At 44.1% G+C, this 22,873-nt stretch overlaps 1 protein-coding gene across 8 annotated transcripts in view; it reads right to left on the bottom strand.

Moving 5' to 3' along the window:
- The window catches only part of FOXN3 (forkhead box N3), a 228,412-nt gene that overhangs the window by 143,516 nt on the left and 62,023 nt on the right, over window positions 1-22,873 (bottom strand). Inside the window, exon 1 of one of the 8 annotated variants that reach the window (XM_090141501.1) lies at window positions 22,578-22,659. The exons of the other annotated variants lie outside the window; for them this stretch is intronic. The gene's annotated coding sequence lies outside the window, so the exon portion shown is untranslated. Of the gene's footprint in view, window positions 1-22,577; window positions 22,660-22,873 lie in introns of those variants that run through there. 8 annotated transcript variants of the gene reach the window in all.

Genomic DNA, 22,873 nt, shown 5'->3' on the forward strand with positions numbered 1-22,873 from the left:
GACAAAGGGATCAAAGTCTCCCCTGGCTTAACTCCAAAATCTTCAACAGGCAGGATAAATTTGGCCCCATATGCCCATAGCAGCTGAGGACAACAATTGTTTTTCTCTTTTCATCTGTATTTTGAGGACACGCAGTCTGGTCTCCTACTTGCAAAGCAACCTGAGATTTCTCCCCACTGATTGTAAGGCAAATAATCAGTATTATCAAACATAGCCCTGGTACGACTGTTATGGTCATCCATGGCACACGGCTAAGTTTAAAATTTAAGGCATGCTATAAATAGCGTGCAAAGAATCGAGCCGGAGATTATTCCATCAGACATTCAGCAATCTGTTCAACTGGCTTTCCTGCTTACTAAACGTGGCATCAAACTCCATTTTGAATGAACAATTATAATTTCTTTATGTAGCATCTCCTATCGTCTATTGTGTTCATATGGATAGAAGCAGTTCAGAAATACCATTTCACATACCAAACAATTTGCTATAGGGAACTACATCACTACTTTGTTCAAATATATTTACATAAATCATTATTAGAATGTTTTATCTTAGCAACTTTATTTTGCTCCCAGAGCACAAATTAAATGCATGCTGGAAGCAGAATATTTTAGAGGCAGTTATTACAGAACTGTTTATGAGATAGGATTAGACATTTCCATCTATTTTTTCATTCATAATGTAATTTCTGTAGCTTTCTCCGTACATTTGAAAACCACGTGTCTCATTTGCAGGGGTTTTCCTTGAAGTGCGCAGTAAGAGTGGATGACTGTGCCACAATCTGTTTGTGCACCAGTCGGTGCTTCCTTTGACTCACTCCACATTCTGCTCCAAACACTTTCTGGGAAAGGCCAACAATGACAGCTAAGTCCCACTCGCTGCATGACATGATTACATTACAAGCAAACTGTTGTTGTTAAGCAAAATTTGCAAATAGTCACTGGAAGATAAATGTATTTCCAGTAAATATTTCTGTGCTTAGATTAATTGAGCAGAGCTAGTACTCACTAGCTCAGATTTACAGACCTGCATCCCCCAATCTTGCAATGAAACATGTTGTTCTCGTATTATTCAATTACAGTCGCGTATATCCTAATTGTGCTTGACTCATACACTGCAGCAAGCGACACCGAGAATAAAACCAGAGGCAGCAGTCACCCAGTCACTGCCTCTCAAGCCAAGCCTCTGCATCCAGCCTGCAACGACCTGGCCATGGTTGTTGTCCCTGCGGTTCACAGTCATCCCCAGCAGCCCCCAGCTCTGAGGCATTCCTCCCGCACATCTCTGGAGAGTGCTCCAGAACCACAGGAGTGAGCGCACAGGATCTGTCTGCTAAAAGCAAAGTGCCCATACATCATTACCTCGGTTTCTTTCTAGGGAAAAATGACTTCAGACTGAGCGCTAAGAGCCTACCAACAGATCTCAGCAAACGAGGAAATGATCAGCAAAGACTTGCCAACATGCACTGTGGACAGAACCATCACCTTGCCAACATTGCAATGCAGCACCCTTGATGAGAACTTCTTTGCTATCCTTTCTTCCTCCAGAAACACAGGCACACCACCTGCCTGCTGGGGCACTTACTGCACTGATGCGTTCATTGTAGGCACCTCTGGCACATCTCATCTGCCAGCTGGTGAGTTACAGATCAGCTAAATGCAGCAGAAGGAGGGACAAAGTGGAGAAAAAGAGAGCATGGCCCAGTGCAACCACCGGCTGCAGCACAATGGTTTGATCAGTATCAATCTGAGGGATGAGCTGGAGTTGCACAATCTGCGGCAACATCTGGGTCAGGCCGAGCATAGGGCGGAGGAGGCAGCCAGAGGATGCTTGCTTTCAGGTTCTCTCAGTGTTGTGCCAGAGTAGATAAGCCTGTTACGGGGATGAGGGGTGATGGCAGATAGAGGGAAATGCTTTTGCAGTCCCTGCCTTTCCCATTCCTGATCATTCCTAGGCCCCAGAAGCTGGCAGCGTTTCATTCCGAAAAGACGAGCCACATCAAATTGCTTTGCTTATACTTAGAAATACTGCATAACCTTATAGGTCTGGCCAGACCTCTTCTAAAACTGTCAAATCATAGAAAATTGCTTCATATGTAGAGACATTCCATTCCACAGCCACGGTGCTACCATGTGAATAGCAAGTAACTGAGTACAGGAAACCCAGTGAAGCTTCAGTAATGTAGCCATGGAAGATGGCAATAATTTATCATCTCTGCAGTAGTTTAATCCCAGATGCACCATTTGCTAATTTATTTCCATATGTACCTGGCAGACAGATTAATCAGTTATCTCTCTCTGAAACCTAGATTGCACATTATCTCTTTAGTAAGCAAGAGAAAACAAAAGTACGCAGCAAAATAAGAGACACTCAGAGAGGAGCTCAGTCAACCTTTATGGCTTGCTGTTTTCTTTCTTAATTTAACAATGGCTCTTCCAGAATGTCACATTCAAACCTACTTTCACATCCAAATCTGCTTCACAGCATATTTCTCCACCTATTGGAAATGTCCTTGCTAACGCTTGTACAAATGAAGGCAGAGGGACATAAGGGACATCCCCCATACATCTGGAGTTAGAGCATGTTGCCCTGAGAGCAGGGACAGCACCATGGCCATCCCCAGGTTGGACAGCAACCTCTGTGTTGCTCTGCGTTGTAGTTTGTAGACTTGCAACGTCAGGGTAATAATATTTTACTAAATATTTTGAGCTCTACTGATCATCTGAGCTGATTTCTGTTATCAGAAGTTACCTGCTTCTAATGCAGGTAGCCCTTCTTCCGGAAAACTCTGCACATTCCTGCAAAAGGGCCATGGAGCTGGAGCTGAGCAGCTGCTATCACTTCAATAGTGCCAGTGGTAATAACCACAGCATCGCTTCTGAGCCTGGTGCCCTTTCAGGATCTGCACGCAATCCACTCTTTATTTTGATTATACAACATTATCTGCATTAAACATAATTAGTCATATTATATCATTTCCCAATCTAAGTGTAGTCGCTCCTCAAGCTTGGATGGAGCTGAATGAAGCACAGTACAGTCTGAAACTGAATGAGAAGAACTAGAGGGGAAGCAGACTTTGCCATCTCCCAGCCACAGATTTTTGTGTGAAGTGTGTCCCTTGCATAACCATGCTGTGACTCCTTTCCCTGTTCAGAACCCTAGCGGGGACACGTAGGATGTCATTATTAAAACACAGAAAGGTATAGCCAAATATGAAATGATTTATGAACGTCAGTATCCTCATAACAGTTATGAGAATCCAAATACATAAATATTAGGATATGCCGCTGACAGATGGTGTACACAAGAATAATGATACAGAATATGTCAGTTTTCAGAATCTGCTTATTCCAGAGTTGGCATGTTTCAGGGGCTTCCTGCTACTAAAATAAGAGAATTTGATTCTCCAGAAATGCATTTCCACAAATACACTGGTGTCTTTTGATAGAAGAGCTACTAGGCTTGTCACCATGCACAAGCCATACCCAAAGTCACAGCCAATCAGCCACCCTTCTCATTAAACTTCAGTTTTCAGACTTGGTGACAGCATCATGCTGAAGCATATCTGTAGTTTGAATCTGATATGTAAGTTACCTGCAATACAAACCTCCCCATCTGCAAAAATCAAAAAAAAAAACCAACCTAGCTTCTATTACCTCTGTTCCTCCTTCAGCAGGTGTGACAAGACATCACAGCTTAAGAGAAAGCTGTTCCATTTTACTTCAAAATCAGTGCCAAAAGAACACATGCTGTAAACTCACGTGGGCTGGAAGAAAACATGTTAGCAGGAGCACTGCTCCAGTAGGGAATTTCCAAGCTTGCCAGAAGGCACCCAAGAGAATATGGCCCTGAGATAGAAGAAAGGACCCTCATCCTACAGTAAGGAGCCTGCCACTGGTAACCACCCATCTCGCTCTCATGCCCCTGGACATAATTAATGTTCATTAATAATGATTACAACAGTTAGTAGATAAATGCGCCCACATCTGTCTGGCATCAGTGAGGTGGTAGCAAAGGCAGCCACTCCTCCTTTCCCACAATTAGGACAGTGGGAAGGGGCATGCTGTGCTGTCCCCACATCACCCAATAGCACCCTTCTGTCCCCTAGGAGAGGCACCCTGAGGACACATCCCTACACCACAGTGATGCTCCTGGCAGGTTCCCAAGGCCCCATCCCCGCACAGCAGCACTGCTGGGGAGCTGCTTACACTGCATCACATGACAAGCAGCTTTGGCTGGTGGTAAACAGGCAAACTTACAAGATTAATAGACACTCGTTTACTTAGCTACATTCTCTTTCATTTTCCCAGGCGATCAAATTGGTAAATTAGAGGCATAATTTTCCACCAATTAATAGTAGATGTGACACATTCTTGACATTAAACGAGTAAACATAAAAGAACTGTCCAATTTTTCATTTCCCTAATATAATACTGTCTGAATGAGAAAGCTCAAACGCTCACCCCTCAGACCTACACTGGCATGCAGACAGAGGGTGTGGATCTTTCCATGTTTCCAATCACTGCACATCCGCACACTGAGCACTCACTTCGTGAGCCACTAACGCCTTTCCCAAATGCACACTGTCAACAAAACCCAAAGCCTGAAGCAGTATTTATACCTGTAATTCAGTGTACGAAGTACTGTCATAACATAAAGGTAGATGCCAATAAAAAGTAATAGAAAATGTCAGAGAAAAAACAGGGTCACTGCTTGTTTTCAGCACAGTTGAGGAAAATGATAGTTACAAAAGCTTTTAGGAAAGAAAACAGAATCTGCCATCTCAATTTGGCTGCAATTATAATCAGCTGACCTGGTGCTTCTCTTTTGCAACTCTTTCTACATTAAGACATCAAAGCACTAGTTACTACACGGTCTATAGTGTGCTAAGATCCAGGAGTCTCTATGACTGGGTGTTAAGACAGCTATTTGCAGCCCTGTATAATAAAACATCCAGCTAGCTCTGCAGGTGGCTGAAGGCAACCTCAAGATAGTGTCAGAAAGCTTCTCCCATTCTGCCTTTATTCATTCACATTTCAGCACACTCAGCCACCACAAGGAAACCCACATGGCACAGCTGCCAGGCATGCAGCTGGTCCCACACCCGGTCCCCTGGGCACCCTGCTCTATGGAGATGCATCTCTGCAGGCTTCAGGATAGCAGCTGTCCACCACCACCAGGCATTGAAAGCTGTGTCTATGTAGCCTTTCCTCCTTGCTTTGTCATGCTCACAGTGAATGTGCTATCAGACACGACTGTGTCTTGTGTTTTGCCAACTCAGACAGATACCTGATTCTTCTCCTAGTGGCCAGACCTATCTCATCCCACTTGCTGCTCACAGGAAGCTGTTGTAGATATCAGCAGAGTTCTCCTGATTAGAAGCCACAGGTTCTGCTGCCTTTTGATCCAAAATAATTGGCTTCATCAATTCAAAAACTTCAGGAACACTCAGCCACAAGAAGCAGGGGCCCGGCTCTGTCTGCAGCAACATCCCAGTGGGTCTGTGGAAAGGTCCCCTGATCCCAGACCCAAAGCAGGCAGTGCAAGGCAACAACAGTTGGGAAGAGCTGATGGGAACCTTCCCTGCTGGCCCTGTGACATTTGTGGTGATATAAGATACAGACCAGTGCTGCAGAGCAACTATCAGGCCTGCCTCAGCCTCTGCCAGACACTTTCCTTGGAGAGAAGTGAGAACAGGGCACAAGGCAGAATGGGAGCCTGGGCAGAAATACCTCCATTTTAGTCGCTTTCAATCCTTTCCTACAAAAGAGTTGTGGGGGGCAGAGGGGAATGGACTTTAAATGGCTTTGCAAGAGGAGCCCAGATGAAAGCAAATCAGCTACAACTGAGAAAATCCAATCTACTTAACTGTTCTGCACAGAACTAATTTTGCCTGGTGCAGCTGCGACCTTCACGAACATCAGGTCGGCAGCAGCCTTACTATCTCCAAATGAAGGTGGATGATAGCGTCCCTTAGCTGGCCACCACATCGTCAGAGAGAAAAGAGCTCTTTCATAAAGCATGGACTACGGATCAAGAGGAATGTTACTGGAAGATTACACTGCAAATCTAATCCTTTATCCCTAATGCTCAACAATCTGATACATGAACCTGCCTTTCATCAAACTGGCTGGCAACTGTGATATTAGGCAACTTGAGCAATGAGTAGGGAATGAGGTTGTCAGCTTTATCAGCCCACTCGGGCACAGGTGAATGGCCACAACAGCTCCCTCCCATGAGGAGTTCTTACACGTGCTTATCCAGGTACAGTTTTAAAAAGGGCCTTGTGTTCCATAACACTGGTGCAAATTCTCCCCAACCATCCTGACTTGTCTCTGGGTATTTGCAGAATGCGCATCACATTGATATCTGACAGCTTTCAGCCTTTAATGCTTTTATATTTAAAACCACACTGACTTGCAGCAACCTCAGCTACCCCTCCCAGAACAGAGGCACCAGACAAATCACCTAGAGGAACAGTCAATGGACAAGCCACCTACAGAACGAGTCAGGTCCATTAACATCTGCTCAAAGCCAGGCACAAGCACAGGCAGAGGCTCAGGTCCCACCTGCGCAAGACAGAGGAGGTCAAAGAAGCAAAGGGCCCAAGTGATGTATGCCAGAATATGTTGGTTAATTAGAGCAGCTCAGCTAGTGACCTGTTATTAACAGAGATCACTGGAGCTACCCCACATCTTCAAATAAGCATGACGCAGTAGAGCAGAGGCTGTAAGGTTTGTATTTCTAATCTCAACAGCCAAAAACAAGATCTTACTTATCAGAAGTGAATATACAAACTACTTTAAAATCAGCATCGGGTTCATAAACTACAAGAAACAGTTTAAAGTGGAACATAAAGCCTAGAAAAGTATTCTACATCTTTGTCTTCCCTACAGAAGTCATTTCAGAGCACACAGAATCTACCTAGGTCATGAGCTAGTGGTTCTCAGCCTGTGAAAATATTGTTACCTTCCATGAACAACATCTGCAAACAGTAATGAAGAGGAGTGCACCTCTCGCCAGTAGGTTTCTATTTCTTATACAAGGATTCCATGTCACCAAAAAAAAAAATTTTAAGTGGTCCACAGGGGAAGGAAATGTAAAACCCAACTGAGGTGTCTCTGTAATAGGCAACAGGACTGAGGCTACTGGAGATTGTCATCTCTGCAGTGGATAAATTCATTTGCATGTTATAAAAAATGATTTGACCAAAAAGGAGAAATGTGACAAAAGAAGTTTCATCTTAATTTTACTCAGTCGGCTCACTTGTATAGGAATAAATAGGAAACGCAGTTACAACCACCATGAATACATGGAACACATAAGCACAATGTGTAGCAGTACTCACCTATAGCACTGCTAGAGAATGAGACCTGTTTTAACACAGATCATTCTACTGTGTGTTCTCCTTCTACCAGACTCAGCATCAGCTCCTTTAAAATCAAATGGACATCTGAAATGCTCAGCAATTGAAGATCCAATAATTACTGTTTGCTTGAAGTCAATCCAGAAAGACAGAAAACACTGAAAGTCACAGAGCTGACAGGTGCTCCAACTTTCATCAAATTAGCCAGAGGATCTCAACAACCAAATTTTGAGGTGGGTCTTCTAATTAAAGAATCAATCTGAGATCCAGATGGATGGACATAGTCATGCTTGCTCTACAGTGGGCTCCTAACCTGGCACGTAGGAAGACCCACCAAGAGTTGCCTTGATTTTAGGAAGCACAGGACTGCACTACCCCTGCTCTTCTCTGTAGGGCTGTTTCCACACTGTGGGATACCAAACCCAGGGATCTCATAGCTGTGCAGATGCATGGGAACTGACAGCTGACAGGAAGAGAAAATAAAGCTGAAAAAACTTGCACCAATTTACCAAAGGAACAAACTACCAAGGGAAGCAATGATCTACATCTTAGAACCAGAACAGTGCTCAACAAAAGCCCTGTTACTGGATGCACAAATTGTCTCCATCATACAGTATGTGATGCTACCTAGCATACTGAGATCTTCTGCATCTAAAATCTGGGACTCTGCATATGACAGAATGACTGCAAAGTTTTTTTTCATGATATACAAGAGACACAAAACATTCTCAGCATTTTCCAAATCAGTAAGGTGTTTTTTTTCCTATAGCAATTGCATTGACTACTTCTGTTCCTGTTGGAGGAGTTCTTGGTGACTCACACGTGGATTGGGAGCTTTCTCAGCCCACAGCTGAAGGCAACGATGTTAAATATTTCATAGAGAGACAGCTTTCCTCCCAAATGTTTTGGATAAATAGCTGGTATCAGAAACCAAAATACAAAAAGAGTTTCAGCTGCTGGGAAAAAAAAAAAATACAGCTCCTTCTCTTCCCAACAACGTGGTCTCAAACCTGCAGCTCCTCTTTGGTGTCCCCAGCAGCCACCACCACCTCTAACCCTCGCCTAACTCAGGATCCTGGCACTGAGCTGAGCCCAGGGGCTACTGATAGATGTCACAGAGGTGAGCATGGGGGCAAGAAGCTTTTTGGAAATTTCTGTAAAGTTAACTGTGGCCAGGTAGCTGGGCAGGGGAGAGGTTTATCTTCATTCGGTCTCATGGCTATCAGATTGCTCCTTAACATTAAAGCATTCAAGAAGACTTTTAGTCTGTGCAAGTGCTGTGCAACTGATGCATCTGCTTTATTTCCTTATGGTCACTTCTATGCAGCTATAAACTACAAGTTGGAATGAAAAAAACAGACATGAAAGAAAGGATCAAATCCTTGGAAAGCAAATTATAAACTCTCCCTGGTGTCTACCTACAGACAGAACAGGATGAAATCCTCACCTAAGATTCAAACAGGATATTTATTTCGGTATTCTGTTATCTCAGCTGAAGTATTAAAACAGCACATTATCAGTGTAATGTGCCCTTATACAACAGCATGATGCTTTGTATTGCGTGGTACAAACCTTCACTGATTTCAACCTCACCAGGCTGTTTGCTGAGAATGGGAAAACTGACAAAATTCAGCCTTTGCAGCCATGAGCAAGAACCTTCTCAACAGGGAACCCTTGGCTTTCAGGGTGGACTGTCACCTGCAATGTGCTTCTATAAAGGTCAGCTTTAGCACTTATCTGCAGGGTGAGAGGCAAGACTCATCTGTTTTGGTGAACCTGCTAAGCCAGGGGCTTCGCTGGGAGGCCACATCACCAGGTCCTCCCTTGTTCCAAAGCTGCTGACATCTGTTAGGAATAATAAATTTTACTTTCTCTCTTTTAGGTGAACTGGGCTTCCATTAAAATTATGTAAATAATGCTAAGAATAATAGAGTAAATTAGTTGAAACAGCGTGGCAGCAATTAGTCACAGGTCCTGCGGGGACTGGGCAAGCACAGCAGCAACACGCTGCGAACAGACGCAGCTCGAGCTGTGCCCACCGGAGGAAGGTGAGCCGGGGGAAGGCTGTGTGCCACAGCCCATGCAGGACAGGATGGGGCCAGTACCTAAAATAACCCTTCTAAGATTCAAACTTCAGAGAGGAAAGAAAAAAAAAGAAAAAAAAAAAAGAGAAAGTCAAAATTTGAGGAAACCAACTTGAAAGCTTGTAACTACACAAACAGAACAGAGGAACTGTAACAACTGAGAAACATCAAGTAGAGGTCAGTGTCTGCCTGCCTCAGTGCCTCACCTACAAACACAGCCCTTTTACCCACTGCAGTGGCCACTTCAGAAGCAGCAAGCTCTTTGAGATATTCCACTAGACTGAAGTCACAAATCCCAATTTTGCTTGCGTCTTTTTTTCTGCCTGCTGTCTCCCCATTTCATTCGAGGATGCATCTGCAAGCAGTTGGACCAACCTTCCCTCCTCTTGTGAGCAATGGACACAAGCAGAGCTGTGGGATGGAGCAAGTCAGCAGCGCCCAAAAACAGAGCCCTGCTGCTGCCTATCAGCAACCAGCAGGCAGGAGCTGGGCATTAGAATCACGAGAACAGTTAACATGCCATGCATATAAGAAATACTTATTTTAAGAACCTGAATGTGTGAATGGTTCACCTTTATACAACCCCTCAGATGAAAATAACGGATTATTTTCCCCTGGAATACCACTAGTTTTTGCCTGCTTGACTCAGAGAAGGAGATTTTTTCTTGTACTGTCTTCAAATATTAATAGTGAACTGCCAAGGCACATTTCTTATTGAGATGCACTTGTATATCTCTGAGTAATTCCCACTGGCATTAATGAGAATCGCTTATATAAATCTCCATGTAGCAGGTTAAGAACCTCATCCCATAATCATCATCAAGGCTTTAAAGAAGGTGATACACCATTTCTGTCTCTCCCCATTACTGCACAGTTCATATCTTGAAGTTCTCTGTACCACCCAGCACTATGCTACCCAACCTCTGAGTCAGAGTATCATGCAGCTCCCCAGTCTACATGAGCAAAACGCACGCTTTCCTCTGGGAAGAACTACCACTGCCTGGACACAACGAGCCAACCAAGACTATGCTGGTTCTACTTTGGGCTCACAAATTCCTGCTGGAGGAGATGCAAGAAACTCCTTGAGTCTCCAAGCATACCTCTTTGAGGGCAAGGTCTCCTGGTGCCACACAGCCACAGCCGCATTCTGTAGCCACTGGGTTCCCACACAGCATCAGCTCATCAGAGCCCAATTAAATCTCTGAAGGATGATTCATATCAAACTGAACCATATTTACTTTTAGTTCATTATCATACTCCCAACTTGTAATTTTGGAAATTTTATATTCGGAGTGTTGCAGCAGACTGTACGCTGCACACCTCTTGCAGCTCATTAAGAGACATGCAAAAGAGATTTTTTTTTTTCTTTTTACACTCTCCTTAGAGTAAAATTGAGGCAGAAGAGAACTTTAAAAACCTGCATCTATTCATTGTATCAATAATGCAGAACTCTAGGTAACAGATGAACCAGAGGAAACTCCATCATCAATCTGCTGGACCAGGTCCAGGATAAAGGTTTGCTCTGGGCAAGGACAAGTAGGTTTTTCAGTATTTTTTGTTTAATAGCCTCTTAAATATGAGCATAGGCTGGTGCACAAATGAGCACAACAGCTCAAATAAGCCGCACTCCTTTTTTTAGGACCCTGTTCTGGCAGAACTCCCACTGAACTCAGCAGAGGTTTGCCAGAGCGGAGTTGAGCGAGCAGCACAGGACCCAGACCTGCAGGATGGGTACATGGTCACACGTGGTCATAAGGCAGTGTTTAATTAAACACATCCAAGTTCTACTATGTGCTAACATTTGTAATCTTCACAAATGGCAGGATAGTAAAATTAAAACCAAAATGTTCCGCTTGGAGACAACACAAAACCTGTACGGAGGTGCCAGATTGCATCATTATCAATTCTTCAAGCTCACGGTACCTTAAGTGCATTTAAAGGATCGTAACTATTACAGCACAATTACCACTGGGGCTCCAGAGCAGATGCACTCCTCTAAACAGCAGCCTTGGAGAAAGCAATTCAAATTGAAATCGCTACAGGATTTTCAAAGTGTGAAAGGGACTTGTTGAGAATAATTAAAGGCTCCAGAATGCAAAATAAAAAGGACACTCTCCATCCAGACACATGGCAGCAAAAGCACCATCTCCAGGTATGTGAATTCTTGGTACGAGGTCAGCTTCTGCAAGGCAGACACTAGTGGGATAACAAGTCAATCCGTCTGTGCGAACTGTGTGTGATACCATGAAGTTATCACAGATCAATTTGTGTGACGATCACTGACTAATGAGCATACCATCTCTAGATAAGTATGTTATTCACCACAGGATGGCATGGCCAAGGCTAAGGACCACAGTGGTTTGTAGAAAGATCCCAGTCACATACACAGGGTAAGGCACAGGTACCTGCAGCAGGAAGTGCTGGGAGGTTTCTGAGATGTGGCTACAATGCCAGAATTCACTGAACTGTCTAGGTTAGAAAACAGCTTCAGGATCATATCAAGCCCAATCAAACCAGCAGCAAAACAAGCAGAACGCAATGATGCCCAGCAGCATGCCCAGCCACACTGTTCTGAAACACACTAGCTGGAGGCCAAGGACACCAGGGGGCCCAGACGAATCACAGAAGCCCCCATCCACCTTGCAAGGCACTATGCTGAGCACCATGAGCCAAGGCTGCATTGCTATCAGCATCCAAAATGCTGAGAACAGCTTTTAAAAGATCAAATAAAGTTGCATGTCCAGCTGTGAAGACCAGGGATGCACACCAAATGGGATTTCCACAGCCAGTGAGGAGACCCGGATGCTTCAGATGAATCCTCAACGTTGCAAAGGACCTTTTAAACATTTAAATAAATAAACTGCAGTGCTGTCCTGCAGAGGTTACAAGAGCATTAATTTCAGCAAAACAGATGGTACGGAGAGAGAAGAGCTATGTAGAGAAGACCTGAGCCAGGAGCTGGATGTGTGCTTTTGCCCCTGACATCTATATCCTCTGCACATGGAGAATAAAAGGGAAAAAAAATAATTAACAAAGACCCAAACAAATAAACAAAAACCAAATTCTGCATGGACAGCATGGGGCTGAGCAGCAAGGCAGCCATTTGGGTTTGCAAACGTCTTCTGGAGAAGGTGCTGCTTCTCCCCTGCTGTCAAAATGCACACACAACTCCTTTCATGCTTTGGCATCCAATAATGCCCCAGAGCCAGGAGGAGCCCTTCCAATCTGAGGGTGCAGTGACTTAACACACGACCTCTATGGCTCACTTTGGTTAATTTGTTGCCTGCCTGGGACAACAGTGAGTTGGCAGCAGCGAGAAGAAGTTATGGGCACACACCTGGGTCACTGACTGCCAAAAATTTTTTAGTTTTATTGCAGTGATGCATCTGTCATAACAGCAATTTGCCTGCAGCTACTCTACCTCATGCCACAACCCTATCAGGTGGGAAAACCCAGGGGGGTGGGGCAGAATGAGGCACCCAGCATCAGCCCCCACCCTGTGTCCCAGCACTGGGCTAACGGGTGGCATGAGGCTGCTCGGTGTCTCCCCCTATCCCCTAGGAGAAGAGGCCAGCACTGTTACCAGCCTGGAAGCCACAGGGAGCCCAAATCCAGTTTTGCCTGAACTACTGAAATAATGGAATCATCTTTGGACATATGGCAGCGTCTTCAGGGAGAGAGGAAGCCACGGCTGCCTCCCTGCCAAATTCCTGGTATTTATGGAATATTTACATGTTGTGCATCTCAAATATCTCTTCGTGCTCGTGCTGCTGCTGCTCGCTGTGAAGGAGTGACGCAGCCCAGCCTGGCGGGGGCCGAGGATATCCTGTCCACAGCCCCCATGAGGAAAACTGCACAAAGATGGTTTCAGCTGCCTCAACCCACCATGCCCTCCTCTCAGACCTACGTGGAATAGCCTATTAAAAATTGAACCATTTTTAAATGCATCCATAAAACACCAAAGCCTCCCCCTTGCAGCCACAGTACACTCAGGGAAAGGGGAAAGCTCAGAAGCCTACTACCAAGGCAGGTCCCTCATCCCAGCTCTGAGACAACTCTCAAGGCTCTAGAATGACACCAGAATGAAAAGAGAGCTATGTCCCTTTAATACAGAGAACAGATTTTTCAAGAGGTGCCAGCTTCCCTTCTCGAGAGCAGAACACCATAAAAAGAGGAAACTCGCCTCTGGCTCTATACAGTCCCTCACCACAGGGTCTACTTCAGGAAGGATAATGAAAAGTTGGATCTCAGTTTCCACTGAATGCTGTATCGGCCCAATCTCAGAAAGGAGCTGGAAAAACTCAAATCTGGAACAGAGTGGCCCAGGGAACAAAGCAGCTAAGCACCAGAGTCCAGAAGCTAAGGGACCAGTAGCCATTTCCTACAGATCATGCACAGGCATGGGCCTGCCCAGAAGGCGACCTTATCTAACCAGCACAGTCTGCGGCCCACCAGGACAGGGCTTCAGAGGCTCAGAACAGCTCAGGCACACCAGCACAGCCCTGGCCTTCCTTCAAGAGGTTGTTTACATTCAGAGTTCTATTTCAAAAAAATCACTCTTCCCTCCCCACAACCCAGCCCTGCATTTAAACATAAACATGGAAAGCAGCATGCGTCCTCCAACATTCAAAACCTCAAGCGCAGAGCCAGCAGTTTGCTGTTCCTCAGAGGAAGAGCCACAGCAGAGGCTGCACATATCAAAGCAAAGGCAACTTAGCGAGCCTGGGGACACTGAGGGGCTCGTGCCCCCCTCTGAGCCAGCTTTGGTCTCCAATTCCACCTCTCAGCCACCAACCCCAGGTTCCACAGCCCTTCCAGCTCCAGTTCCAGACACGAAGGCATTACAGCTTACGTATGTTCTAGGCAAAATGAACAATGCTGTGTTGATGTAATCATTGGCAAGCAGAACGATGTTACTTGGAGTTGGGAGGAAAAAACTATTTGCATGCCCAAACTGAAGCCAAGAACAATTTTGACAATATATTTAGAAAAAAAAAAATCAGTCTTATGCTTCATAAATATTTCCACAGGATACATACTATGGGAGGGTAGGATCTTCCTTAAAGTATAACAACAGCATAAAAATGTCACAACAATAAAAAAAAAATATCTTCTCCATAGTACATTTCTGAAAGGAAGCCAGCTGGCAAATAAATAGGCGATGTATTGAACAGGTTATGAACAAATACATGTTCTAACAAAAACATTTGCAATTTTTTCCACTAAGCACTTAGAAGATATTCACAGCAATAATTACAGTGTTCTTTGAATACTTAGCAGAGAGACGGCTGTGTTTCAAAAAATATGCTTTCCAAAGATCTCATATAACTGTGCACCATGAAGCTACCTCAGTGCAACAACACACTTTTTCCACGTATTTATGTATCTGTTCATGTTTATAAGCACATTTCTATGTATATATTATATGCACACAGATAAAGCATATATAGAGAAACAAGTCTAGTTTAAGAAGCACAATTGTGTGATGTCGGAATTAAAGCAAATTACAGATTAAATTCAAGAATGATGACTCCAAAGATGAAAAAAGCAGCTTCTCGTATTACCGCTCCGGATTTTTCTTTTCCACTAAGACCTGCACATGCTCAGTGACACAGGGCTCAGTTCAAATGTTGACTAATTGTTTTCACGACTACTATTTCACCCTTGCTATCATAATCTGGAAATCAAGGTTTAGGACTGGCTGACAAAGGCAATGAGAAGAGAGGAACAAAATCTCCCGAGCTCCCTTTCGCAGCTCAACAGCTGGGGCTTACAGGCCCTCATGCCCCATCAGGTAGTGACAGACTGTGAAGCCTCAACACGCACAGCGTAGCTGATAAAGCTCAGAAAGAGATTAACCTTTTTATGTACTTCCTTTAGTCTCAGCCACAGTTCAGAGGGAAGTGTCTCTTCCAACATGAAATCTTCTCATCTGCATCATAGGAGATTCCAACAACGCAACTTTCATTTTTCCTTTTTCTCAAACATGTTTTTTCCATACCAATGCTTCAGTCATCAGCAGCTTCTCCAAGAGAATGCAGTGTTACTCCTAGGTGTTTTCACAAACTACTCCTAGCTGTCTTCATGAACTGACCCCCATTTCTAAGACATTACAGTTGTATTTCTTGGCTGCCCTCAACTTACACTGGAAGTTGGTACCAAAAGACAGGTGACGTATTACTATATGAAAGGAGCTGTGGAAAGCCTTGGTATATTTAGACATGAACAACACCTCCTGTAGAAGACAGCTGTATTAACATTTCCACTTCACGCAGTCTGGAGTAACTTTAAAAGGACTGCAACTTTTGCCCTTCTTCAAAATGAAACCATTCCTTAGAGCATACATCCCAGCTGCACAATGCCCATGTGCCCATGTGCAAAATGCCCACATGCACATGTGCAAAATGCCCACCCCACCACCCAGATTTATTCAAGAAAGAGGGAGATGCAAGAGCATCAAGCAACCACCCTAATCTCATCCAAATCACAGCACAGCACCCCAGCTCCCTTCCTGTTTAACCTTCTCCCATCAGGGGGACAGCTGGCTCAGTTTATTAGAGGATGCTGGAGATTTCAGACATACACTGACCAGCAAAGCTCAATGGTTACCACAAGAGACTCAGAAGAAATGCACAATTTATACCGGCCTTAATATCACTCCAACATCTGCAATGTCATTTAGTCAACAGAAATAGCCCAGAAGCAGATAAATTATAACATGGATACGATAGAATTTTCTGGAGCAGGGAAAATGAATTAAGGAGTCCCTCCTCCTTCTCACAGCAGCTCTCTGTAGATGTTCTTGAGAATTTGCAAGTGATTCAGACAGCATTCACTGGCAAAACAGCTCTGCCAATTATTCCTGGACCTGTCTATTAAATTTAAGAAACTCCTGAGAGGCTGAGCCTGTCGCAGACAGGGAACTGAAATTAATTCACCAAGCAAGGAAGGTTTTTAAGAAACTCTTGCCACAGATTGCTGTCTTGAACTCTCACTGGAGCAGGGCTGTGGCTTCCATCAGCAAGAACAAAATCCAAGCAGACCTGTCTATTTTCCTCAGTGGAGCACAGTACAATTAGCAGCATTAATGGATAGAGCATTCGTTTAATTCAGTTTTTTGTTCCACAAATAAAGTCTTCTGTCTGATTTTTATTTAGTTTATAAATTAACCTCTTTCTTTTCTCATTAAGTAAACAATGAATGAAGGATTACTCTGTGGGAAAGATGCAAGTGCAAAGGGCAGCGGTTTTGTACTGCTGCAACAATTTCCTTTCATGCTTCCAAATAACTCTGCTCTAGAAGGCAGAAAATCATTGATGTCTAATCATTTATTTAGTAAGATACACTGTCTTCTTTTAGCTTAGGGAACTTGTGGCTGGAAAGCTACACAAAACTTGGTCTGTTTATAAACAACGATCAATGAACGGTGATGGAGAACCCGTTAGAACGCATCAAACATTAAGCAGTGGTGCAGTAGAGAGAAGGAAGGACCACAGCCTCTGCATTTTAACTGGACACGAAGTACCACCAGCCTCAACAGGTGTCTATGCTTCACTGTACCTTTGGCACAAGTGACCAAGAGCACTGTGTTCTACTGCCCAGCTTCTCATACGATCAATCTTTGTGCCATCCAGAAATTTTATCATAAAAAATTTTATATTTACTTCCAGATCACTGCCAAAAATGATGAATAGCATAGGGGCTCTGACTGATCCCTGCAGAGCTACATTAAAAACGTTCCCATTCAGTGACAATTCCCTATTGACAACTACTTTCTGAGATCTGTCAGTTACTCAGTTCTTAATACATTTAACATGTGCTTCAGCGAAAGTATATAGTGCTAATATTTTAATCATAGTGTCACGTGGAATAAAATCAAATGCCTTACACAAGTTTAAGTATATTATATCTACACAGTTATCTTATCTCCCAAACTTGCAATCTCATCAGATAAAACAGGTTTGTTTGACAAGACATATTCTCCAAAAATGAACATTGAATGGCATTAATTATATTCCGTACCTTTAATTCTCTAAATCCTCTAACAGCTCTTCTATTCTTTTGCCCAGGATTGATGTCAGGCTAAGCTGCCTGCAGTTACCCTGGATCTTCCTCTTGCACACATTCAATATAGGCAAATGTTATTACTCATTCTAAATTTCTAAGAGCACTGTAGAAGACCAAATGCTTTACATACGTTATATGCTCTGAAAATGCCTTCATTTTATTAATGTACCCTGAATACAATACGTCTCTGTGGCTGCTCCTGTATTTCTGGCTGGGCATTTGCAGCAAGAGGGGCTCGTGGCAATCTGCTCTTATCCTATGACTGCAAAGACCCATGCTCTTCCTCCCACTGAACAGCCACAAGCAGTCTGTAAACAAAGTGCCCAGGCTGTATAGAATGAACTGATGATGTTCTGAATGTTGCTGTGGTCACTATGCATCACATTTATGAGTGGCAAAAGACTTTCTAGTAACTATGGGCAGGAATCTTTACCCTGTTCTAGTAGATGATGACCCTGCTACAGCTACTCACATTTTATCATCTCTCAATTAGCAATAGCCATGCAATCTACCCAGGCATGAAGCTTCAGTGCTATAGAAACTGCTGCTACGTGTACAAAATGCCCTGGGGAATCTCTTCAGCAACAGAAGATGTAGTTCTCCTACACGCTTTGTACCATCAATCTATATCAAACAAGACTGACATCTTGTTCTGCTCACCAAGCCTCCATGGAATGGGTCCAAGCTCTCTTCCCAACAGTGCTCCACTGAGGACTGTGAGCAGCAGTTTGGGTCTTTAAGCACAGTAGAGCTTTCTACCACATGGGAAAAGCAGTGCAAGAAATGGTACTTTCCTGGGAGCTGGGCTGAGTCTGGGAGAAAACTCCCAAGGGGAGGGTTAAGGGAATCTTATTTAATAATACATCAAACACGACACAAAACTCACCTACCACAAAAGATCTAGTACTACATCCCAAAAATGGACACAAGGCAGCCAGATCAATGCATTTAACTTCAACACTCTCATCAGTCTTGGGCTAATTCATCTAATGGTAGGAAGCGACGCTCCAGATAGCTAGGACACGTATCAGGCAGGGAGCTTTATAAACACCATCAGCCTGACGTGCATTCAGAAGGGAATACAGATCCAGTGTGTTTGCTCCAGTCAGAACTATTATAATGGCAGAAAATTACACATTTAAATAAAACTTTTCTAGGAGGAGATACAGCAGTTCAGTGAGAAGTATTAAACACACTTATTCCACTTCAGCCATTAACTACTTTAAATTTTTAAGCAAGTTATTACAGCTACTATAATATTATAAATATTATATTACTCATTCAGAAAGATTAAATATCTCAAATAAGAAAAGATATTCTCATTGCTGCTTAAGTACCTCTTTGTAATCTGCTGCCTGGCTTCTCTACCCTTCCTCCATGATTCTCTGGGATTCTATCCTAGAAGGTACCAGTTGACCTCAATTCCTAAGCAGAAGCTGCAGTACCTTGCATCAAGCAGAACCAAGCCCTGGATACATCTTAGATCAGTGAAAGCATACTGTGAGGCTGTTTAGGTATTAGGTCCGTGATCCCTTTCAACCAACTTAAGATGCTATGACATGTTGATCTCAGCCTACAGTCATACTGATTTTCTGGGCTCCAGAAGAGATCTAGAACAGTGTTCCAGGAAGTAACACCTGGCCTGGATCAGAAACACCCCTTGAACTGGGTCAATCTGCCCCATTTCTGGGCCCCATTTCTCTCTGCTTGTCCAACTGCAGGGCACAGAAGAGCTAAAGCAGTACTGTAGCAATTAAGTTGTACGTATTATGTGGTATTTTCTTATAATGTAAACCCTTTAATTTGGGAAATGATCCTTTATCGTTTGTGTTTATGCAGCACCACCAACTGCATAGGTCAGAACCAGGATCATCAGGAGTTGCTACAGTGCAAATCAACAGTGTGCTCACTACAACTGGTGGGTGGGCTCCCTTTCCAGACCCTAACACTCTTTTCAGGATGAGGCTTAAGAACATGCACATCTGACTCGCCCGTGGAAGGAAACACAGTTGATCAAATCATGGAAAGGAAAATCTTCAACTTCTCACTGATGTGGGAGCCCAAGAACAGTTTCCCACTGTCTCTGTCAGAGAGAAGGACACACCCCAGCTGGATGTGGCTCAGACACCAATTTGTCATCACACAAAGTAGTTTAGGGACAGAGGCTTGTTGGGACTTGGGAAGGAGCAGGACTGCTTGTTCCCTGATCCCACTTTCTACTGTAAGAAATGTTTCTAACAACCTGCGATTCATTCAATTAAAATCTTAATATGTAGCCTTTGCTTCCATCCAGTCACCTATCTGGTAAACACAATGTTAGCTTTTTACAGACCTTACCTGCTTCCCACCTTCTCTGCCTGTTCAACAGACAAGCACTCTGAAAACATTTCTCCTTTGGAATGTCAGGCAACTGATTCTTGTGTCCAGGTGCTTCTCTCTGCCACACTGTGTACAGCCATTTTAGAAACAATGCAGACAAAAACAATAGCTCTGCCTCTCAGCACAGCTCCATTACCTTGCTGATGGAAGTTATCACTCTAGAGCTGACGGACTTTAACAAAACGAGCAGGGAAGAACCTGTGTATGCCTGAAGAACAAGGACAACAAGGAGACAGAGCAGCAGCTTTTCAGTCAGGAGCAGCGTGCCATGCTCGTTAGGAAATAACGAGTTCAACAGTCAGTTGATAAAGAGCTTGCCACCAGAAAACGCACTTAGAACAGCCCATAACTGCCATATACATAAGCACAGCATAAGCAAGAGTCACACTGAGTGCTCCATAGGCTGCTGCACGCTCACCCTGCCTGCAAACACTGGGACATCTCTCACAGGTGGCCCTAAGGTCCTGACCAACTCACCCCAGGGCAGGGACACTGGGACAGGCCTCAGTAGCTGCGTGTACAAATGCACCTACATCTGCTAATGGATCAAGGCATGCAGATGAAACTGAGTTGTGCTCCTTGGTTGGCACAGTTGGAGGGACGGACTGCATCATATGGCTGAGCTTTCTTTCTCCTTAGGACAGACAGTGCTTTCCCTGGTCCTCCTTTCCTGTGTTTGTATTCCAATTTGCACTTAAGGAACCTCGTCTGAAGCACTTGAGCCATACAGCCAGAGCTGCCTCCTGGGCCCTGCCACTGGCCTAGCAACACTGCTCACACAGGTCCTGACCAGCACAGCCCATGATCCAGTTCATGCCTGACAGGTTTGTGAGCCTCCTGTTAAAACATCTAAAAGTAATCACATTTGCAACTGCTTTCCTACATCAAACCCTTGGTAAAAGGTTGTCATAAAGGTTCCAGACTTGGGGCATGAAAGATGTCTGTGATCACACAAGCAGGTTTGGTTGTGAACTGTTCATCACTGTTTATCTCCAACCATAGGAAGTGTACATGAATTTTCAATTCACCCTGGAGCACAAGACAGGCACATCTTCTAAAGAGATGCAAGCAGCAAATAAATACGTTGCATAATTATCAAATATACCATACAATTAAAGAGACGTGGTCAGGTCCTATTCAGCTCCAAGACTTGGCCGCTACACAATCCAGTCCAAAAGCAACAGCTCTTCTACTTTCCCATAAAAATATCTAACTGTGCCTGCCCTGCAGCAGAGTCCTTACACTGGAAACCCAAAGGAAGGAAAGCACAGCAGCGGTGGAAGTCAGCTGTCTCAGCCCGTGCTGTGAGCCAAGGAGTCCACCACAGAGCAAGAGGTCAACGGGCAAGCACCACGTTCACCTGTGGCTTTATTTGATGTGACATAAGGGCCTTTTAAGAAAGAAAGAAAAAACACTGACAATGTGCCTTGAATCTCGCATCCTTGGAGGAGGGGAAGCGCAACGCAATGGTATCAACGAGCCTGCAGCTGCCACTCAACCTGCACAATGAAGCCTACCAAGTTAGCAGTCGTAACAAGGATGGTGCGGAGCATGTTCTCATCCTGCCTGCACCAGAGCCAGCCCCAGAGAAGCTCAGCAGTGCGGGGCCTGTTGCAGGCTGCAACATCAATCTTCCCAAGCAGGTTGCTGCGCAACCCACGGGCCTCAGCCGGCCGCTGACGTCTCCGTGCATCCTCCTCACGTGCAGCTAACTTGATGTTGATGGATTAGCATAAGATGGAAAGCTGCGGCACAGCTCGCTCCCAGCACGCAGGGATCATTAAGATACAAAGGAAAATACGATAAAGCGGCGACTTATCGTGCGCACAGAAGACTGAAGGAAAATGCAGGCACTAATGAGATTAATGCTCCTAAATGATCCCTTACTTCACTATAGAAAAAAATATTTAGTTAGTAAAGACTCCTAATAAGCAGAACAGAGATGTACACCCAAATCTGGACTCTTGCATCCTTAACTTTTGTGCATCCTTCAGAAATGGTCCTAAACATCATCTGATGAGGAACAGTGATAAAATAAACATTTCTCCTCACCTGCTGGAGACGTACCACTGGGACACACCAGTTCCCTCTAATCCAATCCAACCAGGCATTTATACCACTCTTATTAGCTCGGTAGCCGAACACCCTGCTGAGCCGCATTACCATTAATTGTTTCTCAAGTGCCAGCTACCCACTCTGCATTGTACAGTACAAAGCAAAGATACGATCTCTGCCCCGAGGAGTTTTACATGCTCAGCAGATGGTTAATGGCACCAGTGTAGTAACAGCGCTGGTACTGGTAGGGGATAACATTTATGGAAAGTGGAACAAATTAACAGGTCCTCATTACGAATACGCTTGGCTTTCCTGGAGAATTTTGAAAAATCTGGTAATAGCTGTTTTCACAATAACCTGAAAATTTGTATTGAACTTGTGACCTAAAAAACAGAACCTTAGTTGTTTTTCTGCAAACTAAAGGTTGCAACCTAATTGGAATTTTCTACTGAAAAACTGACATTCCATCTTTCACTAAACACACAAGCACACGGTGTTGTCTCAGAAAGGTGGAGAATTTCAACTAAGCCAAAAATATTCCAGGTAAAAATGGAAGCTTAAAAAATGCAGTTTAAGAATCATTATATTTTAAAATGATTAAAAAAGGAAAATAGGAGATGACTTACAGACTTAACAGGAACCAAAGAGCGATGAGGCAACAGACTGAGCCAGAAAGGTGAGCTCTGTGCCAGGCACGAAGCAATGCTGAAGGCTTTGGGCTGGTACGAAGAGGAACCTGGTAACTTCACAGACAAGAAACTCACATCTGTGACAAAAGCTGGGGATGATGACCACACAAGGACACGTGTGACATACTGCTCCAAGGCCAATAGCACCATGGACACCCATCAGTGGGGAAGCCAGAGGGGACAGACCCACAGGACAGCACATCCTACTGAGCACACGGGACTCAGCAACCCAT

This window comes from Phasianus colchicus, chromosome 5 (assembly GCF_987193195.1).
Source record: "Phasianus colchicus chromosome 5, bPhaCol1.hap1.1, whole genome shotgun sequence".
Lineage (NCBI taxonomy): Eukaryota > Metazoa > Chordata > Aves > Galliformes > Phasianidae > Phasianus > Phasianus colchicus.